The following is a 19,062-nucleotide window of genomic DNA, read 5'->3' as shown; positions in this document are numbered from 1 at the left end:
CTCCCTGCATACTCAATTGGGATGAGTCAGAGCCTTCATTTAGAGAGTAAAACTTGTCCCCCTCTGGGGAGCGACCTCTCCCACCCTTGACTCCCCCTCGCTCCTGCTGCGAGTCGTGGCTTGCTAAGCTTTTCAGACTGCCCCAGGTTGTGTCTTGTAATTGCCTCTGGTTACCCTCAGTGGGAAGTCCTTCTTCAACCTGTAAGAGGGCATCCATCATTTGCGAGTTATTGTACTTCTCCATGTCACCCAAGCCCTCCAGAGCTGTCTCTGAGCCCCCCCTGCACGCCACCGTTGCTGTTACCATGCCTCTACCTTCGGGAGCCGCTTCCGCGGGAGGCGTGTGCTCTGGGAGCTCCTGTTGCTGGGCAACCTCAGCGCTTGCGTCCTCGAGGTCGTCGGGTGGAACGCCAGCGTTTGCCGAGACAGACAGGCTCTTGATCGATGCCGTTGTACCCCCGGTTGCTGTTTTGCCCACAAATGCTTCGGATATGGTAGGCTGCCTGAGATCTTTAGCTGCAGGGGGGTTTGGTTGCTGTGAGCCCCTGGCCTTTTTTGATTGTGCGCCGCCGCCAGCCTGTTGTAATCCCCGCTGCTGCTGTGTTCTGGTCCCGGGCGTGCTCATGGATTTCGCCGCTTTTAATTCAGCTATCTTTTCCTTCTCTTTGTCGGTCATGTCAGCCTTGTCCATTTTCTTAGATTTCTGACCTCTCGAGGCAGTGTTGTTTGTTGGGGGTTGGGGGGTTGATCGTTTAGTTGTGGTTGAGGTCGGCACCTTCGGAATTGTCCCAGAACGATGTGCCATCTTCAATGATTCACGTAGATCGATGTAAAGTCTCCGCCAGTGCCTTCCAAGTATCGCTAATGCTGTAAACACGGATTCCACTGTTGCCTTCGCTGCTAGGGGCTCAGCGTCAGTGTATGTTCCTTCCAGGTTCTTGGCTAGACCTTGAAGAAGCAGCATATCCATTAATCCGCCGTCAGCATTCTTGGGTCAGGAGAGGGAGTAGGTGCGACTACCCTCTACAACAGCTCAGCGGCCATCTTGCCCCGGATCACATGATATTCTTAACGTAAACTTAACTTACCTCTGAGTGTGAGCAACATGCTATCCGGAAACAAAATGCTTGCATTGTAGAACACAAACACACCAAATAATTACTAACAGAGCCCAGCAATCTCCACGCCTAGCAGATTGAGCAGGTCCTGCTCACAGTCAATGATATTTGCTCAGCGATGCATCAGCTGCTGTTTGGTGCACTGGATGTGGGTGGTGCAGCACATTCACTGGCGCACCCTCCCCAATGCAGCGATGCTCCTGCGTTAAAATGGAAAAACGTCACATGAAGAGGCGTAACTGTATCAGGCCTCCTGCCTGCTGCAGGCATGAAGAGGAGGTGGCGCTGCAGAAAAAACTAGTGCTTCCACCTTCGCCTCACAAAAAATTGCACGGGGCTGAACCCTCTGGCAGCTTCAATGACTGCAATATTTGCGGCTAGTCATATGGGGGCTGGTGCCACTGCTTCCCTGCTCTGCCATGGTGCTGAGTGGGAAAAAAAAGAAAAGAAACAAGAAAAGGAATGAAGAAAGGAAGGAAGAATTAAGGAAGAAAAGGGAAAACATAAAAAAGTACAAAAAAAGTCACCAAAAAACACAAAAGAGGCAAAAAAACGTAAAGTACATAAACACAAAGACACACATTGATACAATAAATAAAAAAATTAGGGTGGATGAAAAGATTGGATAGATTGAAAAACAGGTCCAGCAGCACCATGCACAGAACAGAAAACGAAATGGCTGCGCCCATGCAAACCAAATCATGCCATTGAAGTGCATTTTCTGGCTCTGTAAAATGTAAAACGTCACATGAACAGGCGTATCAAGCAGCTCCACCCACTTGAGATACTCAGCGAAGCAAAGCGGAGAAGTTGTAGGACTTAGTCGAAACCCGAGTAAATCCAAATCCGCAAGCTCCCCCAGGGCCTATTCTAGACTTTATATACTAATACATTTTTGGACACTTGAACGCACAACTGAATGATACCTTTCACTATGTAGGAATTGTTCTAAGTAATGGGCCCACAGAGAGAATCACATTAATGTCTAGAATATTCGCTCGGTTTTGAAGGACAAGAGGGTTGCTATGACTATTTTTTATAGTTCTCCGTTATTTGTCTCCAATATGCCATTAGGTTGCAATGATTAACTTGACAAGGCTGGTTATGTTCAGTATTACACACATATGAAATAGATGACTAGTATTCAACTATTTTTTTTGTAATGGAGAAACACAGTGATCCACTGTGAACAGAATTGTAAATGAAGACAACAGAGTACATGTCGCGAGGTTCCTTAAGCGTGGTACAGCTTGTTTGATGTTTGTCGGGCAATGACACAATAACAGCACGGGTCTTTTGCATTATACTGAAATCAAAGTGAAAAACGTATGCTTCTGCAGCTCCAATATTACAATGCTGCTTGTTGGGACAACTGTCAGACCCCTACGCTTTGGCATGTACATATACAATATGGTTGTGCATGTGGACTGCCAAGCCCCTCCAAATATCCCTTCCCCTCTACTATTGTAGAAGTATAGCATACTTAGTCTCCATTAATATTATAGCCTTCACATCATGTTAAATAAAAATGGATGATCCCTGTACTACTGGAAAACTGCTAACATAAACTTCCCAATACACAGATTTATTTCCAAGGATCGGTTCTCTTTACTCTTAGTTGTACTACATTCTCCTTTCCTGCAGCTGCAGTTTATGGTCCTGCATTAGATACTATTATATTAGGTGGCATGATTTAAGAACAGTAACAGCCAATACATTTGAAGGCTGTAGAGGCATGCTAATCTTCTGACATTCATTACGTTGTTTTATCCTTTCTCTCCCAGTATTCATGTTTCCTTGTTCTAGTGCCCTTGCGTGTATGCTCCTGTCATGATATGGGTTCTATCTCATTCATTCCTTGTGTGTAAGCATGTCATGCTGCTCTCTTCCTCCCACAGTCCTTGTGTCATTGTCTCTATGACCTCATCTCCTTGTCCCAATATCAGTATGTTTAATCTTTGTATCTGTCTGTCCCAGTACATATCTCCATGTCCAGTAACTTTGACCATGTGTCCATGTCTAGTCTTCACATCTCACTGCTCCAGTATGTATTGCCCTTGATAGTTTTACAGCAGTATACAGTTTCATATATGCTACGTGTGAAAAATTCTGTTTATTTGTATTTTGTATGGCTTATATACAAATGTTTAGAATATCTGCAAGATGTTCTACAAACATAGTACATTTTAGGTTATAATAATTCCCCAACGACTCCTCGGTTTTCTAACCGAACATTCAAAAGGCTTGATATTTTTATCTTAATTTTGCTCCCAAAAGTACTTTCAGTCTCCTCTTTCAGAAATTCATGAGACATTTTTCGCATGGCTCTCCTTCCTATGTTTTGGTACTTAAATGTTCATATTTGAAGTAGTTCTCTCTTAGGTTCAGTGCCCAAGTTAATCTGCCAGATTACATGTGACAAGAGAAGTGTGAATTTCATTCGTTTAGAAATGTTGTTTACTTTACAAGTCAGATCAAGTTCTGATGGTGCACTGGCGATCTACAGTTTGTAGATTATCAAATCTATCTGTAGCTTCCCAAATATTGGATTAGTCATCAAACTGAAAGCAGTTGGTTTTAAATCCTCTCTATGTGTATGGAATGCAAACAATTTAGTCATCTTCAAGGACAAAACTGCTGTTCAATTCCTTCTGATGTGGGTGTGGTGGATATGCATTCTTGTAGTAAATTTGGCACTTTGAGTTCCATGAAAGATTTCTTCTAACACACGCCTCATATGAACTCACTACATTAGGATCACCACTGCAAGTGACCCTTTAATGGGCCTATTACATCTGGCCCGTGGAGCTTCCAGTACTGGCTTTTAAGTGAATTCCATAGGTCAGAAAATTGTGTGATTTAAAGTTTAACCTGCGGGTTCCTTAAGAAATAGGTAATGAGCAGAGCAATCAAATCTGCAGTATATCTCAGGTTATTCCTCATTCTTAACATAATTTTCAGCTGAGCTGTCAGCTGCTTTATGCAGCCACATTGCCTGGGGGGCACAGTCTGGGCCTAAGAATTTACCACATTACTCGGAGTCCTGATGGGCCCAGTATTTTCCATTACTGTACCCATGGGAGGCTCCTATCAACTGGTAATGGAGCCATAGGTGGTAATAGGCAAATTGCTTCACATCTGTGTTGTCTTGTTCCCATATCTTCAGGAAATCGGGGCGGAACATGATATGCTGAATCATCTAGTACTGTATACATAACTGTAAGTCTATTCAGTAATAAAAAAAATCTTACTTTTCCTGATTTCTTGAGAGGGTGTATGCTACTCCTCATGTCATCTACCATATGCACAGTTTTATTCCAGACAAAGGCGAGACATTCAGGTGTGCTGTCTATATTTAGTTTATGTATGTATTAGGAGGGTGTCCCACTCCATATAGAAAATATACCAGAGATGCAGATCCAATACTAACACCGACTAGAGGACTAGTGAGGGTTCCACTTTAGAATTTCACTCAACAGGCTTCAGGGATAAAAGAGCAAATTTTGGCGGCTGCCAAATCGAAAGAGAAATTAAATATGATGTAAAAATGTTTTCTTAGTTCTCTGAATGCGCATCTGAAACAATGAGGATGAGGCTGAGCGTAATGACAAGGAGGTTCTTAGAGAAGTGAGCGAAGAAAGACTTACTCCATAATGCCAGGCTCATGCTCCTTGTCTGCCTCCTACAAGCTGGTTAGAGGCACCCTGCTCACTTCTATTGGAACACATCAATTTTGCATATACTCTACCAGGCTTCTCCAATGAGGAGCTTGTGAGCTACTTGAATCCCTTGAGCTACTTGTAGAGTTATTCTCCTATTTACATCCAAGCCTAATACATTAGAAACTTTTGCTTGGTTGAATTAATATATCTTCCAAAATTGAAAAGTGTGTTTTAAAGATGAAAATCTGTGTGTTTTCAGAATTCTTTTGCTGATGTTCTGCGGAAAATGGTTGAATTTACAACATTTTTTAATGTTGATTGGGGAGACATTACTAACATTATTACCTTGGTGCCAGAAGTATTGCAGCTATGGCTGTCCTTATTAGCCATGTAGAGGCATTCGGAATTGCTGAAACATGTGGCGTGCGCTAAGGTAGTCGTGTCTGCAGTAGTCCCTAATATAGCACTAATAATATTAATAGGTCAGGCTTATTTTCTTTGAGCATAAATAGCTCTTATTACAGAAAAGATTAGAGACCCCCTCTATATCACATCAAAAATGAATCCTTCCCTTCCCTTATATATGTCACTCAGCTATACTTAGTAAGTCTTCAAATATGGCTGATGCTATTAAGCAGAGAGAGCGAGACTTCCCACAGTGCTCTTGGGTAGAGCACGAACAAGTATTCACTGCGTCCGCATTCAGCAAGTGGGCTTCAAGCTGAAGCAAGCCTGATAATCTAATTTCTTTTTGTTCGCTCCATCTTCAATCAGGATTGATTTTTTCACATCCTGTTAAGCAATCGATGTAAAATTTAATGACACGGAAAGACTGCACTGTAGCACAGCCTAATTCAGAATAAGGGGCTGATTTTCAGGAATTATGGTAATTTGTCTGATGTGTCAGGTTTTTTAGATTCGTTGGCGGAAATCGCTGTTATCAAAGTGTTTGATGTTCGAATGAGGCTTTAGTGAGAACTCTACGTATTATTTCTATTGAGTGAATGGGGGATGTTCTATTAAAAAAGGACAACTCACAGCTGCGCCCATATTACATAACAAAACATTTCCTAAATCTTAAAATATTCGCAAATATAAAATATCATCTAAATAGGTCCCAGAGTGCACAAAATGTACCAACGTAACCAGGAAAAATAAAAAAAAAAGATCATTCAGTGGACTATTACAATGAGGAGTGTGTTTTTTACCAACAGCTTGGCGTCGGACGAGGATGTTGGGTGGGACAACCGACCTCCACACACTCAAGGTATGTGTTCTATATGGGGAAATGTATATGCCCAGATCTAAAGGAGGAGCAACAGTTGTATGTGTAGACATCCAAAGGCCGAATTTTATCTGTGTTTGTACCAGTTTGGTGGGAAGCTCGGAAAAGCTCATTATTGTGTATCAGTTGCACTGTGAAAAGATGCCCCTTGAGCTCCATTCTGAATTGCAGAAGTGATTCCAGAGGCCTAATGTGCAGGGGGCTCTAACTCCAGAGTCTGGGTCACAGTTCCAAAAAATGCACATGTCGGTTTTTTTTTCATTTCCTGCAGTGTTAGTATGTATATGAGTCATTGGCTACGATGGCCAGTGTTTAAGGATGTGATTCTAATCAGAGAACCATTGTTTTAGCTCTTCTGAGTGGTAATCTGTTGATGTTCATCCTTTGTCCTTCAAACTAAGGGACCTCTAATACTCTGGTAACCCGTTCCCAACATTAACCCGGAAATCCTAAGGTTTTGGGCAAAGACATGACAGGCCCCATAAAAATAGTAAAGAGCAAGAGGGTTAGTGGGGAAGCGTAGGGGACACTACACTGCCAAAGACTGAGAAGCATGAGGATCCCTGTATCACCAGCTTCACCCACCTTGATAAACAAGCATTGGCATAGCCAATAGGTGTGGCCTTTGGGACCTTATAAGTGTTTAACAATGCAACAGTTAATGTTGGTGCACCAAGAATATTGTGTTGCATAACGAAATACGTATAAGGTCCCAAAAGCGAGACCTATTGGCTATGCCAATGCTTGTTTAGGACTTGTGCCCTGCTTAGTGCCATTATACAGTAGTTGAGAAATGAATAATACATATTAGCTACTTCATTGAGAAGTTGAGTATGCAACCAATCAGATTCCTTGGAAAGCATTCTGTTACTGCCAGTACAGGACACCCCCCCACCCCTACTCCCCCCCATGCAACTCTCACAACAGACAGAGTACAGGGAGAGTACATATGGATTTGCAGCGCATTCGTGTGTTAATAGTATTACCCAACTAGGTGGCAGTTAACTGATTTACATATTATGTCATACCGATCTTAAGCACACTTGGCCACAGCTCAGGTCCATGAGTTGGGTGAGGGTTATTAACTCTTGGGTTGTGACTGGCTACGCTGCCAATACTACGTTCTGATGGAATTGCATTGTGTTGGATGGTTCTATCTATTAATGATAGCAAGAGTATTGTTCAGCGTTCACAAAGTTGTCCTCCTCACTGGCACCCCTAAAACTCCCAACCTTCTACTCTTCCCGTAGCCCCATGCCGTTCAATACCAAGCATTCTCTAACAATGCTGACCCATCTATTGCCCCATACATGTAAGTGGGCGGCACCGCAGCGATTGACTGGAAATTACAGACTTACACTCCACCAAATACCACGGACCCGTACAGTGGAACATTTTGACCACGTTGATTGATAGTCCAAAAAAAGACATAACGATAAGAAAGTCAATGATGAGAGCCAGTACACCCGACCCTACATCTCAATGATTCCCGTCTTCCCCCAATCCCCATCTCTCTACAGTAAACCAGCCTGTGTGGTGAATAAACAGGGTATTGTAAGGTTAAGTGGGTGGGGGCAGGGTAGAGATTACAGCCCGCTGAAACACATATCCGTCACTGCCCCACATCCTGCAAATATTGCACAGAACCTACTCCCCGGGATCGCTAAATGACGTGCACTGAACAGCTTACGAAATTATTTAAGCAAAAAAAAAGAAAAAGAGCTAAACTTTTTTGTTTGATGTTGTTTGTTTACCTGTCAAATAAACTAGACAAATGTGCCTTAAGGCGTGATAACAACCGGCGTCCCTGAGATAAAACACTCAATGCAGATCAGCAATTGCCCATATTTAGCTCACACGGATGCATACTTCATATATCACTGTCATCCGTTTCACAACCCACTTGGCAAAATGCCCCCGCTCTTTGCAAGAGTCTCCCAAACATTGGAGCGGTGCTTCTAGCTTTGAACTCGTTCGTTCCTGCTGTTAATACTGTTTATTTCCACTTTCCTTAGTGTGGAAGATGATGCCTCTATGAGAAAAGTCCCAGCCAAGGGCCGCTCTCTGCATGGCCCAGATTCACACACACTTGCTTGAAAACATACCTCGTCTCGCACGCGCGCCCAACCCAATGAGCTCTTAATATAAGATTAAACAAATTGCCGCATGTCCGAGCTGCCCTATATGCAGAGATCGCGCGCACACCAGGCTCATTAGCAGGTTGACGAAAAGGCGCGTGCCTCCAGCCGAGGAATGGACACGGTCTGCCGCACATGCACAGCCTGCAGAGTTGCAACCACACTGTCCTACTAATAAGGAAATGAGGAGGGGCCAACGGGAAGAGAGCAGCTAACTGAAAGGGCCGGGATCGAAGGAGGGCCAGAAATATGACTGCACACAGGAGGAGGTGACAGCAAATTGAATAGCACAGGGTAAAAAAACAGAGGCAGGGATACTAAACAAGCGCTCGCGCGGCTGCAAGGGGGGAGGGGGTGGTCTGCGTGATTCACTTGCGGGGCGATAATTGCTACCATATGGCGGCGCTCGCTCCCACAAGTGAATCTCCAGATGTGCACGCGTTGCCATTGAAGGCAATGGAACACATGCACGTACTTGGCAGAAAAGCCAAAGCAATCGCAAAAGGTCTTTTTGCCTACGCAGCGCATGCGTGCTGCATAGGCGAGACCTAAAAAGTCCCACAGATGACTCATAGATGTGGTCTAAGAGATGGGTAATCTAGTAAGAACCACTGGAGCAGGATCAAGACTGATTTGCATATGGCTGGGTCCAAACTGAGGGGGTATGGTGGACAAAAAGTGATGGATGGGGATGCAACCCTGAGCGATTGCCAGTGGCTGAGATTCATTCAAGCATTCAATCTACAACTTTGCTTTTGATGGTCCAATAGCACGGTACACAGACAAAATATCGATTTTTAAATATCGATATGCAAAAATATCGAAGTTTAAATATCGATATACAAAAATATCGAAGGTAAGTAATATCGACAGTCTAAATATCGATATTGGTATGATATCAGTAATATCGAAGTTGTAAATATCGATGTCAATAATATCGAAATTAATAACTTTGATGTTACTAATATCAATTTTTAAATACATTTAGTGTATATTATATTGTATTTATTATGTTTTATTATTTATTTTTAATGTTATTTTATTAAATATTGTCTTTTACTACTGTAGCGGGTTGTGGGTTTATAGGGGAATAGGGTGGGAAGTAATTTAATTATGTTACATTCATTATTAATTAGTAGGAATTATTAATTAATTAATTGAGAATTAATTTTAAATAATTTTTAATTAATTTATTAATTGATAAATATGTTCTGTAGCGGGTTATGGGTTTATAGGGGAATAGGGTGGGAAGTAATTTAATAATAATTAATTAATTGATATATGTTTGTACATATTTTAAATAATTAATTGGTAATTAATTTCTATTAATTAGTTAATTAATTATTATAATTTTTTTCATATTTATAATTATTAATTAGTTGGTAATTAATTATTATTAATTATTTAATTAAATTAATTAAAGTAATTTTTATATATATTATTTATTGTTATTCTTAATTAATTAATTGTGCAAAATAATATTAATTATTAAATTAAATTAATTACAGCAAATGTGCTAATATATTTACTTTATTGTTATTGTTAATTAATAATTAATTGGTAATTAAATAATATTAATTAATTTTGGGTACAGGGGTATTTTTAGGGTTCAGGGTCAGTTTTCAGTTCATGGGTACAGGGGTATTTTTAGGGTTCAGGGTCAGTTTTCAGTTCATGGGTAAAGGGGTATTTTTAGGGTTCAGGGTCAGTTTTCAGTTCATGGGTAAAGGGGTATTTTTAGGGTTCAGGGTCAGTTTTCAGTTTTTGGGTAAAGGGGTATTTTTAGGGTTCAGGGTCAGTTTTCAGTTCATGGGTAAAGGGGTATTTTTAGGGTTCAGGGTCAGTTTTCAGTTTTTGGGTAAAGGGGTATTTTTAGGGTTCAGGGTCAGTTTTCAGTTTGTGGGTAAAGGGGTATTTTTAGGGTTCTGGGTCAGTTTTCAGTTCATGGGTAAAGGGGTATTTTTAGGGTTCAGGGTCAGTTTTCAGTTTGTGGGTAAAGGGGTATTTTTAGGGTTCAGGGTCAGTTTTCAGTTCATGGGTAAAGGGGTATTTTTAGGGTTCTGGGTCAGTTTTCAGTTCATGGGTAAAGGGGTATTTTTAGGGTTCAGTGTCAGTTTTCAGTATTTGGGTAAAGGGGTATTTTTAGGGTTCTGGGTCAGTTTTGGGTTTTTGGGGTACAGTCGTACAGGGTAAAAATTAAATAAATTTAAATTAAATCAATTAAATGAAATTACAAAATATAAAATTACATTAAATTATTACGTTTTTAATTTATTTTAAATGTATATGTATTAGTTTTAATTTTTTAATTATGTTTTAATATTTTTATTTAATATTTGTAACATTATATGTATTTTATAATTATTTTAACATTATTATTAATACATTTAAAAAAACGATATTTTTAATTTCGATATTTTTGTACTACGATATTATTTTTTCGATATTTTTGTACTTACCTTGTTAGGGATAGGATTCCGATATTTTTGACTTCGATATTTTTGTCCCGATATTTTTGTATGTCGATATTTTTGATTTCGATATTTAGTCAGACATTCCAATAGCACGGCATAGTCTACAGGGTTGAAACAAGATGAGGAGAGACATATCTGCTTCCTCTGGCAGTGCTGGTTGCAGTGCTTGCTTCAAGCAGGATGAAAAGGGTATAGGGGCTCTACATTGGGATGTGGCCTACTAAGCACATCTATGAAACCTCCACCAGAGAAGCTGCAAATGTCACTAAAGGCACAGTCTTAAACATGGTAAACAGACTAATGCGATTAAAAAAATCATAACTAGAATCTTAGTGGACAAATTACAACCAAACGGTTTCTATAGCAGCATTATTGTGTGCCATGTGCAATACAGCACTTATCAAGGTAAATGTAAAAACAAGCAGCATAATCTTGTCATTCAGTTCGAATTAAGTAGGCTATTAGGTCCTTTAAAACCAATTATAAGTGACAGTATCCAGTGCGTCAGATTTAATTCATAATTGTGTCGACAATTCAAGCAAAAAAAGGACAATTTTAATAATTAAATGCAAGGCCTTTTTTTAAAGAATGTAAAAACAATGCTGGCTTCTGTAGACCAGTCAAGGTGATGGATTTACCAGATTGAAGTCTTCCTAATGATCACTGCGCTGCCTCCTGTCCTGGTTCATTCATTACTCTCCTCCACTGTTCATTAGAAAGCATTGATTTTTACCTCCGGAGATCGGGAACAATTGGAATGAACCCTAGGTCACAGATGAGATCACTTTGGAGATATGAGCTTGGCTGCTGTTGGTATGTGATCTGCTCACACTGTGATCCCTCATTGTTAGCTTCCTGCAAGAATGAGAGATGCAGAGCCAGTAGCAAGTTAATTTCAATGGCTTCTCAGGAAGGCGCTGTTGACGGCATCAAATCAAGCTTTCCCTTTAATATAAGTGCAAAAATGTACTTCTGAAAACACTCATTCTAAACACTCCCAGTTTGGCTAGATAATGGCAATGATAAATAAAACACACAAAAAAATGCACCATGTAGTGTGCCACCCGGCACCCTGTTGGACGCAAAGCACAGACAATGACCACAAATGTCTCTTCCTAAAGTACATTTTTATGAGAGCGGAAGCTCTGCATCAGAACCTTGAGCATACTGTTTCTGATTCCACTATGCTCCCAACAAACTACATTGGGCAATGAGGTTGCGAGCATCTCATGTGCTTGACAGTTACCGTACATCATGGGGGCGTAATAGCAAGCATGTCCCCTCTCCTGATCTGTGGTGTTGAAGCAAGGCAGCTTTTGGCCAGACTGTAGTTCTTATCCTTCTTCCTGGCTCCCCCAACCCAGTGCAGAGGCCTCTGGCTGCCGGGAGTGATTTCCTTTAATGCTGTACTGCGGGTGTGCTGGTCAGCATAGCGTTGACTCTGGTAAGTTGCCCTTCCAGGTGTCTGCAAACTGTGTGGGCCTCTGCTGCTTAGCAGGCTGCTCACAGGCCTCTCATTTTGGCATTCATGCTGTGAGACCTGCACCTCAGCATGTCAGTGTGAAGAAGCTTTTGGTGACGTGGCTGGCAGTCCTTTTGTACTGACCAATGCCATAAAGGAACTCTTTAGATCATTCTTGTGCATACATGGAGCAAGGCAAGGAAGTAATGCAGCTCAAGCAGCTGGTAACAGTCATACCAAGGCACAAAAGACTCTGCCCGCTCATCAAGTCATCTGTAGGGAAAGGTAGCATTCCTGCAACCACCCTTCAGTGAACTGTCTACTCCAGAAATGGCTGCCCCTTGTCGGGCTCTGTGGAAGTGTCTCTTTGCCAACTAATTTGATCCCTCCACTTACTACATGCTGGCGGGGAGATTGTCAAATTCTTTCAGAACCTGCCTAACACTAGCAATGAGACCAACTACAATCTGGTGATTCCCACTCTGGAAGTGTGCTTTAATCCTCAACTCAACCCTGACTATCTGAGTTTCATCTTGCAAAAGACACAACAAAGAGAGGACAAGTCCACTGATAATGTTTATGCTGACCTAAGAGACCTTGCTAGTACATGCAAGGATGATACCTTCACATACGTTTTACTCAATTGATTCAAGCATGCAGATCCTCTGTATTGAGATGCCATTATCATCTGCCATCCTGGATTCGCCCTCAATGACATACTTACCCGAGACATAGCTCATGAACTTTCGAATGTGACTGCAATGATGGAGTCTGCACTCCCTGCATGTTGGTGAATGGAACAGCTACAAATCACATGCATCAAAGCCATGATCTTTGTCGCTGAAGAAGCCTCTGGCAATCTATTGGGTTGTGCAGTGGCTGAAGATCTATGCCCCATATTCTGTGTCCACTGTGTGCATGCATGTGACTTTAATAAAATATTGATGGTATATCAATTACTGTCCTTAGGCCTAGGAAGCTCAACATTGAACCCTGTTAAGCTGCAGATAGCCATAGCTGTGCAACCAGTAGTCCTCAGACAATGGAGAGTAAACATGAAAACAGACTCAAAGATGCCCTGCAATGCCTGAAACTGGTCTGACACTACATAAAGAGAAATTATAGTTTGGTATTCTAATCAGACATATGCATAAACCCCCAAAAAGTCAAGGTTATTTGGAGCGCACCATCTCCACAAAGTGTTACTGAAGGACACAGCTTTCTAGGGGTAGTGGACTGCTGCAGACACGTTATACCCAATCTGGCCTCACTAACAGAACCTCTTCACAAGTGCATGAAATGAACAGTTGTGTGGAAATAGCTAAACATGACTACACAATTCAGACACAGATGCAGTTTTGTACTTTCTCCCAAACCACAAAGGCCCTTAGAGAAGTGATAAACCCTAATCCCTGGACGAACCGAAATTTGTGCAAGGCTTGGAATTCGGAGTTTTGTGGTACACGCCATACCCCAATAACTTCCTCCTGAGAATGTGCATTATCCATTTTACATTTTTACATCAGACTTATTACACACAGGCCAAGCTGCACAAGTACGGCCTCAGAGCAGATGATAAATGTCAACGATGCTCCGCGCCCCGATCTGACTTTCTACACATGGCGTGGGCTTGCCCTGCTCTCAACAAGTATTGGCAAGAGGTGAGGATCGCACTCACACACATGTTAAATGAGCACAACCTAAATTCCCCACTGGTCTGCCTATTGGGTATTTACAAGCTCAAACAGATTAGGAGAAGGAAGCTGTTGGTGGTGGCACTTTTGCTTGCGAAACGGCGCATAGCCATTAAGTGGGGTAGCAAACGCCCGCCCAGATTTAAGGATTGGTTGACTGACATGCTTTATTGTAAGGAAACGCTGGGCACATATAAGGAGGAACTACCTCAGACCTCCAGACCGAAAGATTTCTGGCAACCTCTTGTAGAATACTTACAGCAACAACAAGATGACCGGTAGTATGTACCTAGAACGTGCGCCAAGTAATGAAGAAGGATACTGCAACCGAGGGTTGGTATTGGTAAATAGCCCCACATGGTAATGTCACACTGAACTTCTGTAAAAATGTATATGTACAAATGTCAGGTGTCCTAGCCTACTATTGTTTCTATAGAACTAACAGGTGCTATGCAAATGTTGTTTAGGGTAACTGCTTCATATTTACAGTCACCCCTAAATGTAATGCAAAGATGTGATTGAAGAACTCTGTACACAACTGAATATTGCTGCAAACTGTCTGTACATTGATGCTGCTTTGGTGAAATAAAAAATAAAATATCAACAACAAAAAAAACTTCCTCCTGAGAAAATCCGTCAGACCAAATGTGATGAAATTCATCAGAAGACAATGTGTAATAAAACTCTGATACATTCACACAAAGATGCAAAAAACACATCTATCACTTTTTTCCCCCGGCAAATTTGTAATCAGTCATACTGTTCACCCACTTACCACAGGTAATCAGTATTCCGCCCACTTCCCAAGTTTTGCCAAATTTGGAATAAGTGTTGTAGATTGTACATGAGACACAGAAGGGAGACAAAATGTGTAGACATGTCTAAACATTCAATGACTGCACAGAGAATCAAGGATGATCTACATTCTGTTTGAATAGCCAAGAAACAGATAGGGGTGTTAGACAGACTAAATATTGGTTCTTTAGAGGAAAGTTAATACTGCCATTGAGAACTATGGCCAATATGTAGGAAAAGGTATAACGATTATTTTTTTTGTAGAATATTGTCACTTACAAATAGAAGTCCTATAATTTTGAAGCTATATCTGAGTGTTGCTGGCTACGTTGCCCCTTATGACACACCCCTTTTAATTAAAATCAGCAATTTTATTCCACTAAAGCTGACCACTCATTATGTCTCTGTAAAGATAGTATTCTGTTCTAGTCATTATCGTCTGACTGTGCTCTGGAACAAAAATGTCCCTTGCATGTTCCACAGTTGTGTTACTCTGCCTTAAATTCTCGGCTGCGAGTGTCTGGTAACCTTGTTTTTCATGTTTGCCCCAGTCACACACTAATTCAATATGTATGCAAATGCCTAGGCCTGTCTCTTTACATGAATATAGTTCTGGGCCTGTCCAGATGCGGTCCATCAAGCGTGTCCTCACTAGTTTGACAGTGGACTATTATCGCTGTCATGAGTTTAATATGTAATGCGCTGGTGGTAGTGTACCATGTTTTGTGAATCACTTGCTGTGGCCAGTCTTTTTTTCTCTGTGTCTCAGGGGGTGCATCCCGCTGTCCCCGTCATGTAAAGTTCTACAGCTCTGCGCTAACCCAGGTCCTAGTGATAGCACTCCACTGCATGTTAAGCATGTGTGTATGTGTAGCCTTTGTGGTGCATTCACCATATGTATGAGTGAACCAGAAAAATGGAGATCTGTGATTTCATTTTTGAAGCACCTGGCCTCTCCATGTGCACAGCATGGAGGCAAGGTTGTTTTACAGAGTGGAAGTGTATATCTAACATTCCCGAAGCTGGAGGGAGGATTCCTTGGCATGAAGTAGGAAAAGAGGAGACAGGGCTCTCTTTAGAACTTTGATTAGGTCCTTTTGTTCCGACGTATTGCTGATTAGTCTTCCTGAACACTGACATTTGGTAAATTATGGGGTGAGGGGTAGAATTGCAGTCTCTGTTGTTCAGAGTGTGAAGGGGTCTCTAGGGGAGGCAAGCCTTTGTCCCTTCTCTAAAGACTATTCTGTGTGTCTGTTGATACCAGATGCACAATGCTCACACCTATTTGTGGCTCAGTTGTGAGTACAGAAGAACTGGAAACAACCCTGCTTTTAAGAGCACCATTCTACACAAAGGCTGCATCTGGAGAACAGCCTGGAGAGGACCCATGAAAGAAGAACACAGACAGAGAATACACATATCTGCTCTGCTTTGACTGTATAATAGCAGTAGCTGCTGATCCACTTGTATTCCAGTTCCAAGTTCTCATTGATCCAGGAAGAGAGTTTTTTGCAGAGAACTCTGTGGATCGTTACGCAACCAGAGCTAGTGTCTGTATGAGAGCCAACTTCCTTGATGTGAGGAGAGAATGAAGAGCTGTTCTCTGTACTGAAGTACCTGGAAGCTAACCTGTCTACTGAAAGAGGGAATGAGTGTGCCAACCCTGCAGGAAGTTTGATCATCTAGAGCATGACAGAAGTTGACTCCAGAGTTGAGGGTCCGTGTACTTAGAGAGACTCAAAATAGCTAAGTGAGTACAGATGGATAAGAACACAGTTTCCCCAGAAGGTGTGCAAGAGCAGACAGTGATGCAGCAAAACTGAAACCGTGTCTGAGTGGCCTGCACCCAATCACTGCCCTGACGTTGTGTTTGAGTAGCCTGCTCTGCAACACTGTCCTGAAGTTGTCCTGAGCAGGTTGTGTGTAATAGATAGAAATTATTCAAAATATCGGTTCCAACAGGCACACCTAGTTGTAGGTCCTGCAATCAAAAATGAAATAAGGTTATATATTTATGCCATTGAATGCTGCTGTGAGCTTGAGGACCTGCCTATGGGACCTATGACCTCAACTTTTCAAATAAGGATACGGAAAACCTCCGTTACTGACACACAGCGCACTGCCAAAAAGTCCCTGAGGCTTCTATTTATAACATCAACAAATTAAAACATTTATCTCAAAAGATAAATTTTTTTGTTCTTTTGAGTCATTAAAAAGACATCTCCCCGCTTCACAATTGATTTGCATTAAAAGAATCTCATCAAACGCATCAGAGACCGATAAACTAACTCAAGAACAAGTGGAAAGGTACCAGACATGGGGATATCCATAATCCACCAAAAATACTTGAAGCTGCCTTTAACAAAGTGGAATCACACGATTAAGATGATTTAATTGTAAGTTTATTCCAAGTGAAAACCCCCGAGAAACAGTTACAGGCAACTGCTCTTCAAGGCTGCTCGCTGCTCGCTGCTTAGCCCAAACGTTCTCCTAGCTAGCCTTCTAACATTCTAAGAAATTAAAGAGACATGACAATAGAACATAACATAGAACATACCAGGATGTAACACATCCCTCTTCCTAATAAAACAAAAAAAACAATATAAATAAAAACATATTTAGATTAATTAAACAAATGATAAGACATAACGCATTTAAGATTCATCCACGAATAAAAAATTTAGTCATTAAGTTTGATTGGTTTCTCTACAATACGCCCTGATAACCTCCTTGTATTAGGAATAGTTTTTCCAACTAATACAGGTGATTTTGGATGAATGAAAACCGAATCAGGTTGAGGAGGCTTTCTTCCAGAAATCTCAGTTGTTGATTTGGAAGGAACAATGTCATTTGATTGGACCAATACATCGTTCAGCTTGTTCAACCTGATGTCACGCTCTAAATCATTACACAGAGTCACTATGTTCAAGTTCCATTTGTGCCCATCATCTAACAACACACAATTCCCTCTTACTTCCAACATTTTTTTGGGTTGAGACCATTTAGAAGAGCCATCCTTTGACAAACCAAACCAAGAAGATCTCACCCAATCACCAACATAAAACTCTTGTACACGTTTCTTAATATGGTTGTTGTGTCTGTCGACATACTTCCCTTGATATGCATTCACCCTTTCACTGAGACATTCTTTGGAAACATGTCTAGAAGAAGTTTTTAGCATCCATGCCAGAGTTATATTTCTACATGCAGAACCTTAAGAAGATTAAATGGAGTCACTAATGTGGCAGAGTGTGGTGTATTGCGATAACTCCAAATCATTTTCTTGACAGTAATTTTACAATCTACGCCTTCTACCACTGCCAACTGAATGAACTCCTTCAAAACTCGGTTGAATCTTTCTACCATACCATTTTCCCTAGGACAATACACTGCAGTAGTAACATGTTTTACACCACATGATTGTAAGTAATCCTGAAATTCATCAGCAACAAATTGTGGACCATTATCTTTAGTAATCGTCTCAGGAAATTCTTCACAAAAACTAATCATATTAGAAGCTTTGATCTCCCTGGTAAACGCCACCTCAGGCCATTTACTATGATAATCCATTAACACTATGGCAAATTTGCCAGCAATGTTACCAACGCTGAATGGACCAAAATATCCATAGCCAATTTCTGCCAAGGCCTATCTGGAAATGGAATAGGACTGATGAAGGATTCCTGTGAGGAATGTGACTTGTCACTACACATGCATGCTGAGCAGTTCCTAACACACCTTTCAACATCCTTGTCCATGCCAGGCCACCAGAAATCACACCTACACCTTCTCTTCATACCAGAATGCCCATCATGAATAAGATCTAATAACCTTTTACGTAAAGCTGATGGTACAATAAGTTTGTCTGCTCTCCTAACTACTCCAACAACAGGATCATAAGAAAGTTCTGGCCAAACAGTTTTATATTCAGATAATTCACAATCACTCCATGAACGACGATTACACTCTGAAGTTAACCGTGAAATTACTTGTATTAACACAGAATCATTTTGTACAGCCAGTTTTCACTCTTCCAACCCAACAGCACCATTGCAAGCTTCCTCCACCGTAGCTACCGACAATCCTCATCTTGATCCATTACCATGTCGCCATTGCTAATTGTAAGACGAGATAAACAATCAGCATTAACATTCTTAATGCCGGGTACATACTTCATTTGGAAGTCATATTCCTGCAGTTTGTAAATCCATTTGGCAATTCTAGGGGTAGCCCTGCCTGCCCCTTTGGTTGAAAATATGTCTACAAGTGGTTTATGATCAGTTCTTAATTCAAAATTAGGGCCCTACACAAAATTCCTGAAATAATTTATTCCCAAAAAACAAGCTAGTGCCTCCTTTTCTATGACAGAATATGATGGTTCAGCACCCTTCAAAGTTCGAGACGCAAACGCTATTGCCCATTCAAACTTGTCTT

Source organism: Lissotriton vulgaris, chromosome 7 (genome assembly GCF_964263255.1).
Source record: "Lissotriton vulgaris chromosome 7, aLisVul1.2, whole genome shotgun sequence".
NCBI lineage: Eukaryota > Metazoa > Chordata > Amphibia > Caudata > Salamandridae > Lissotriton > Lissotriton vulgaris.
Note: the sequence above shows the minus strand (reverse complement) of the source record.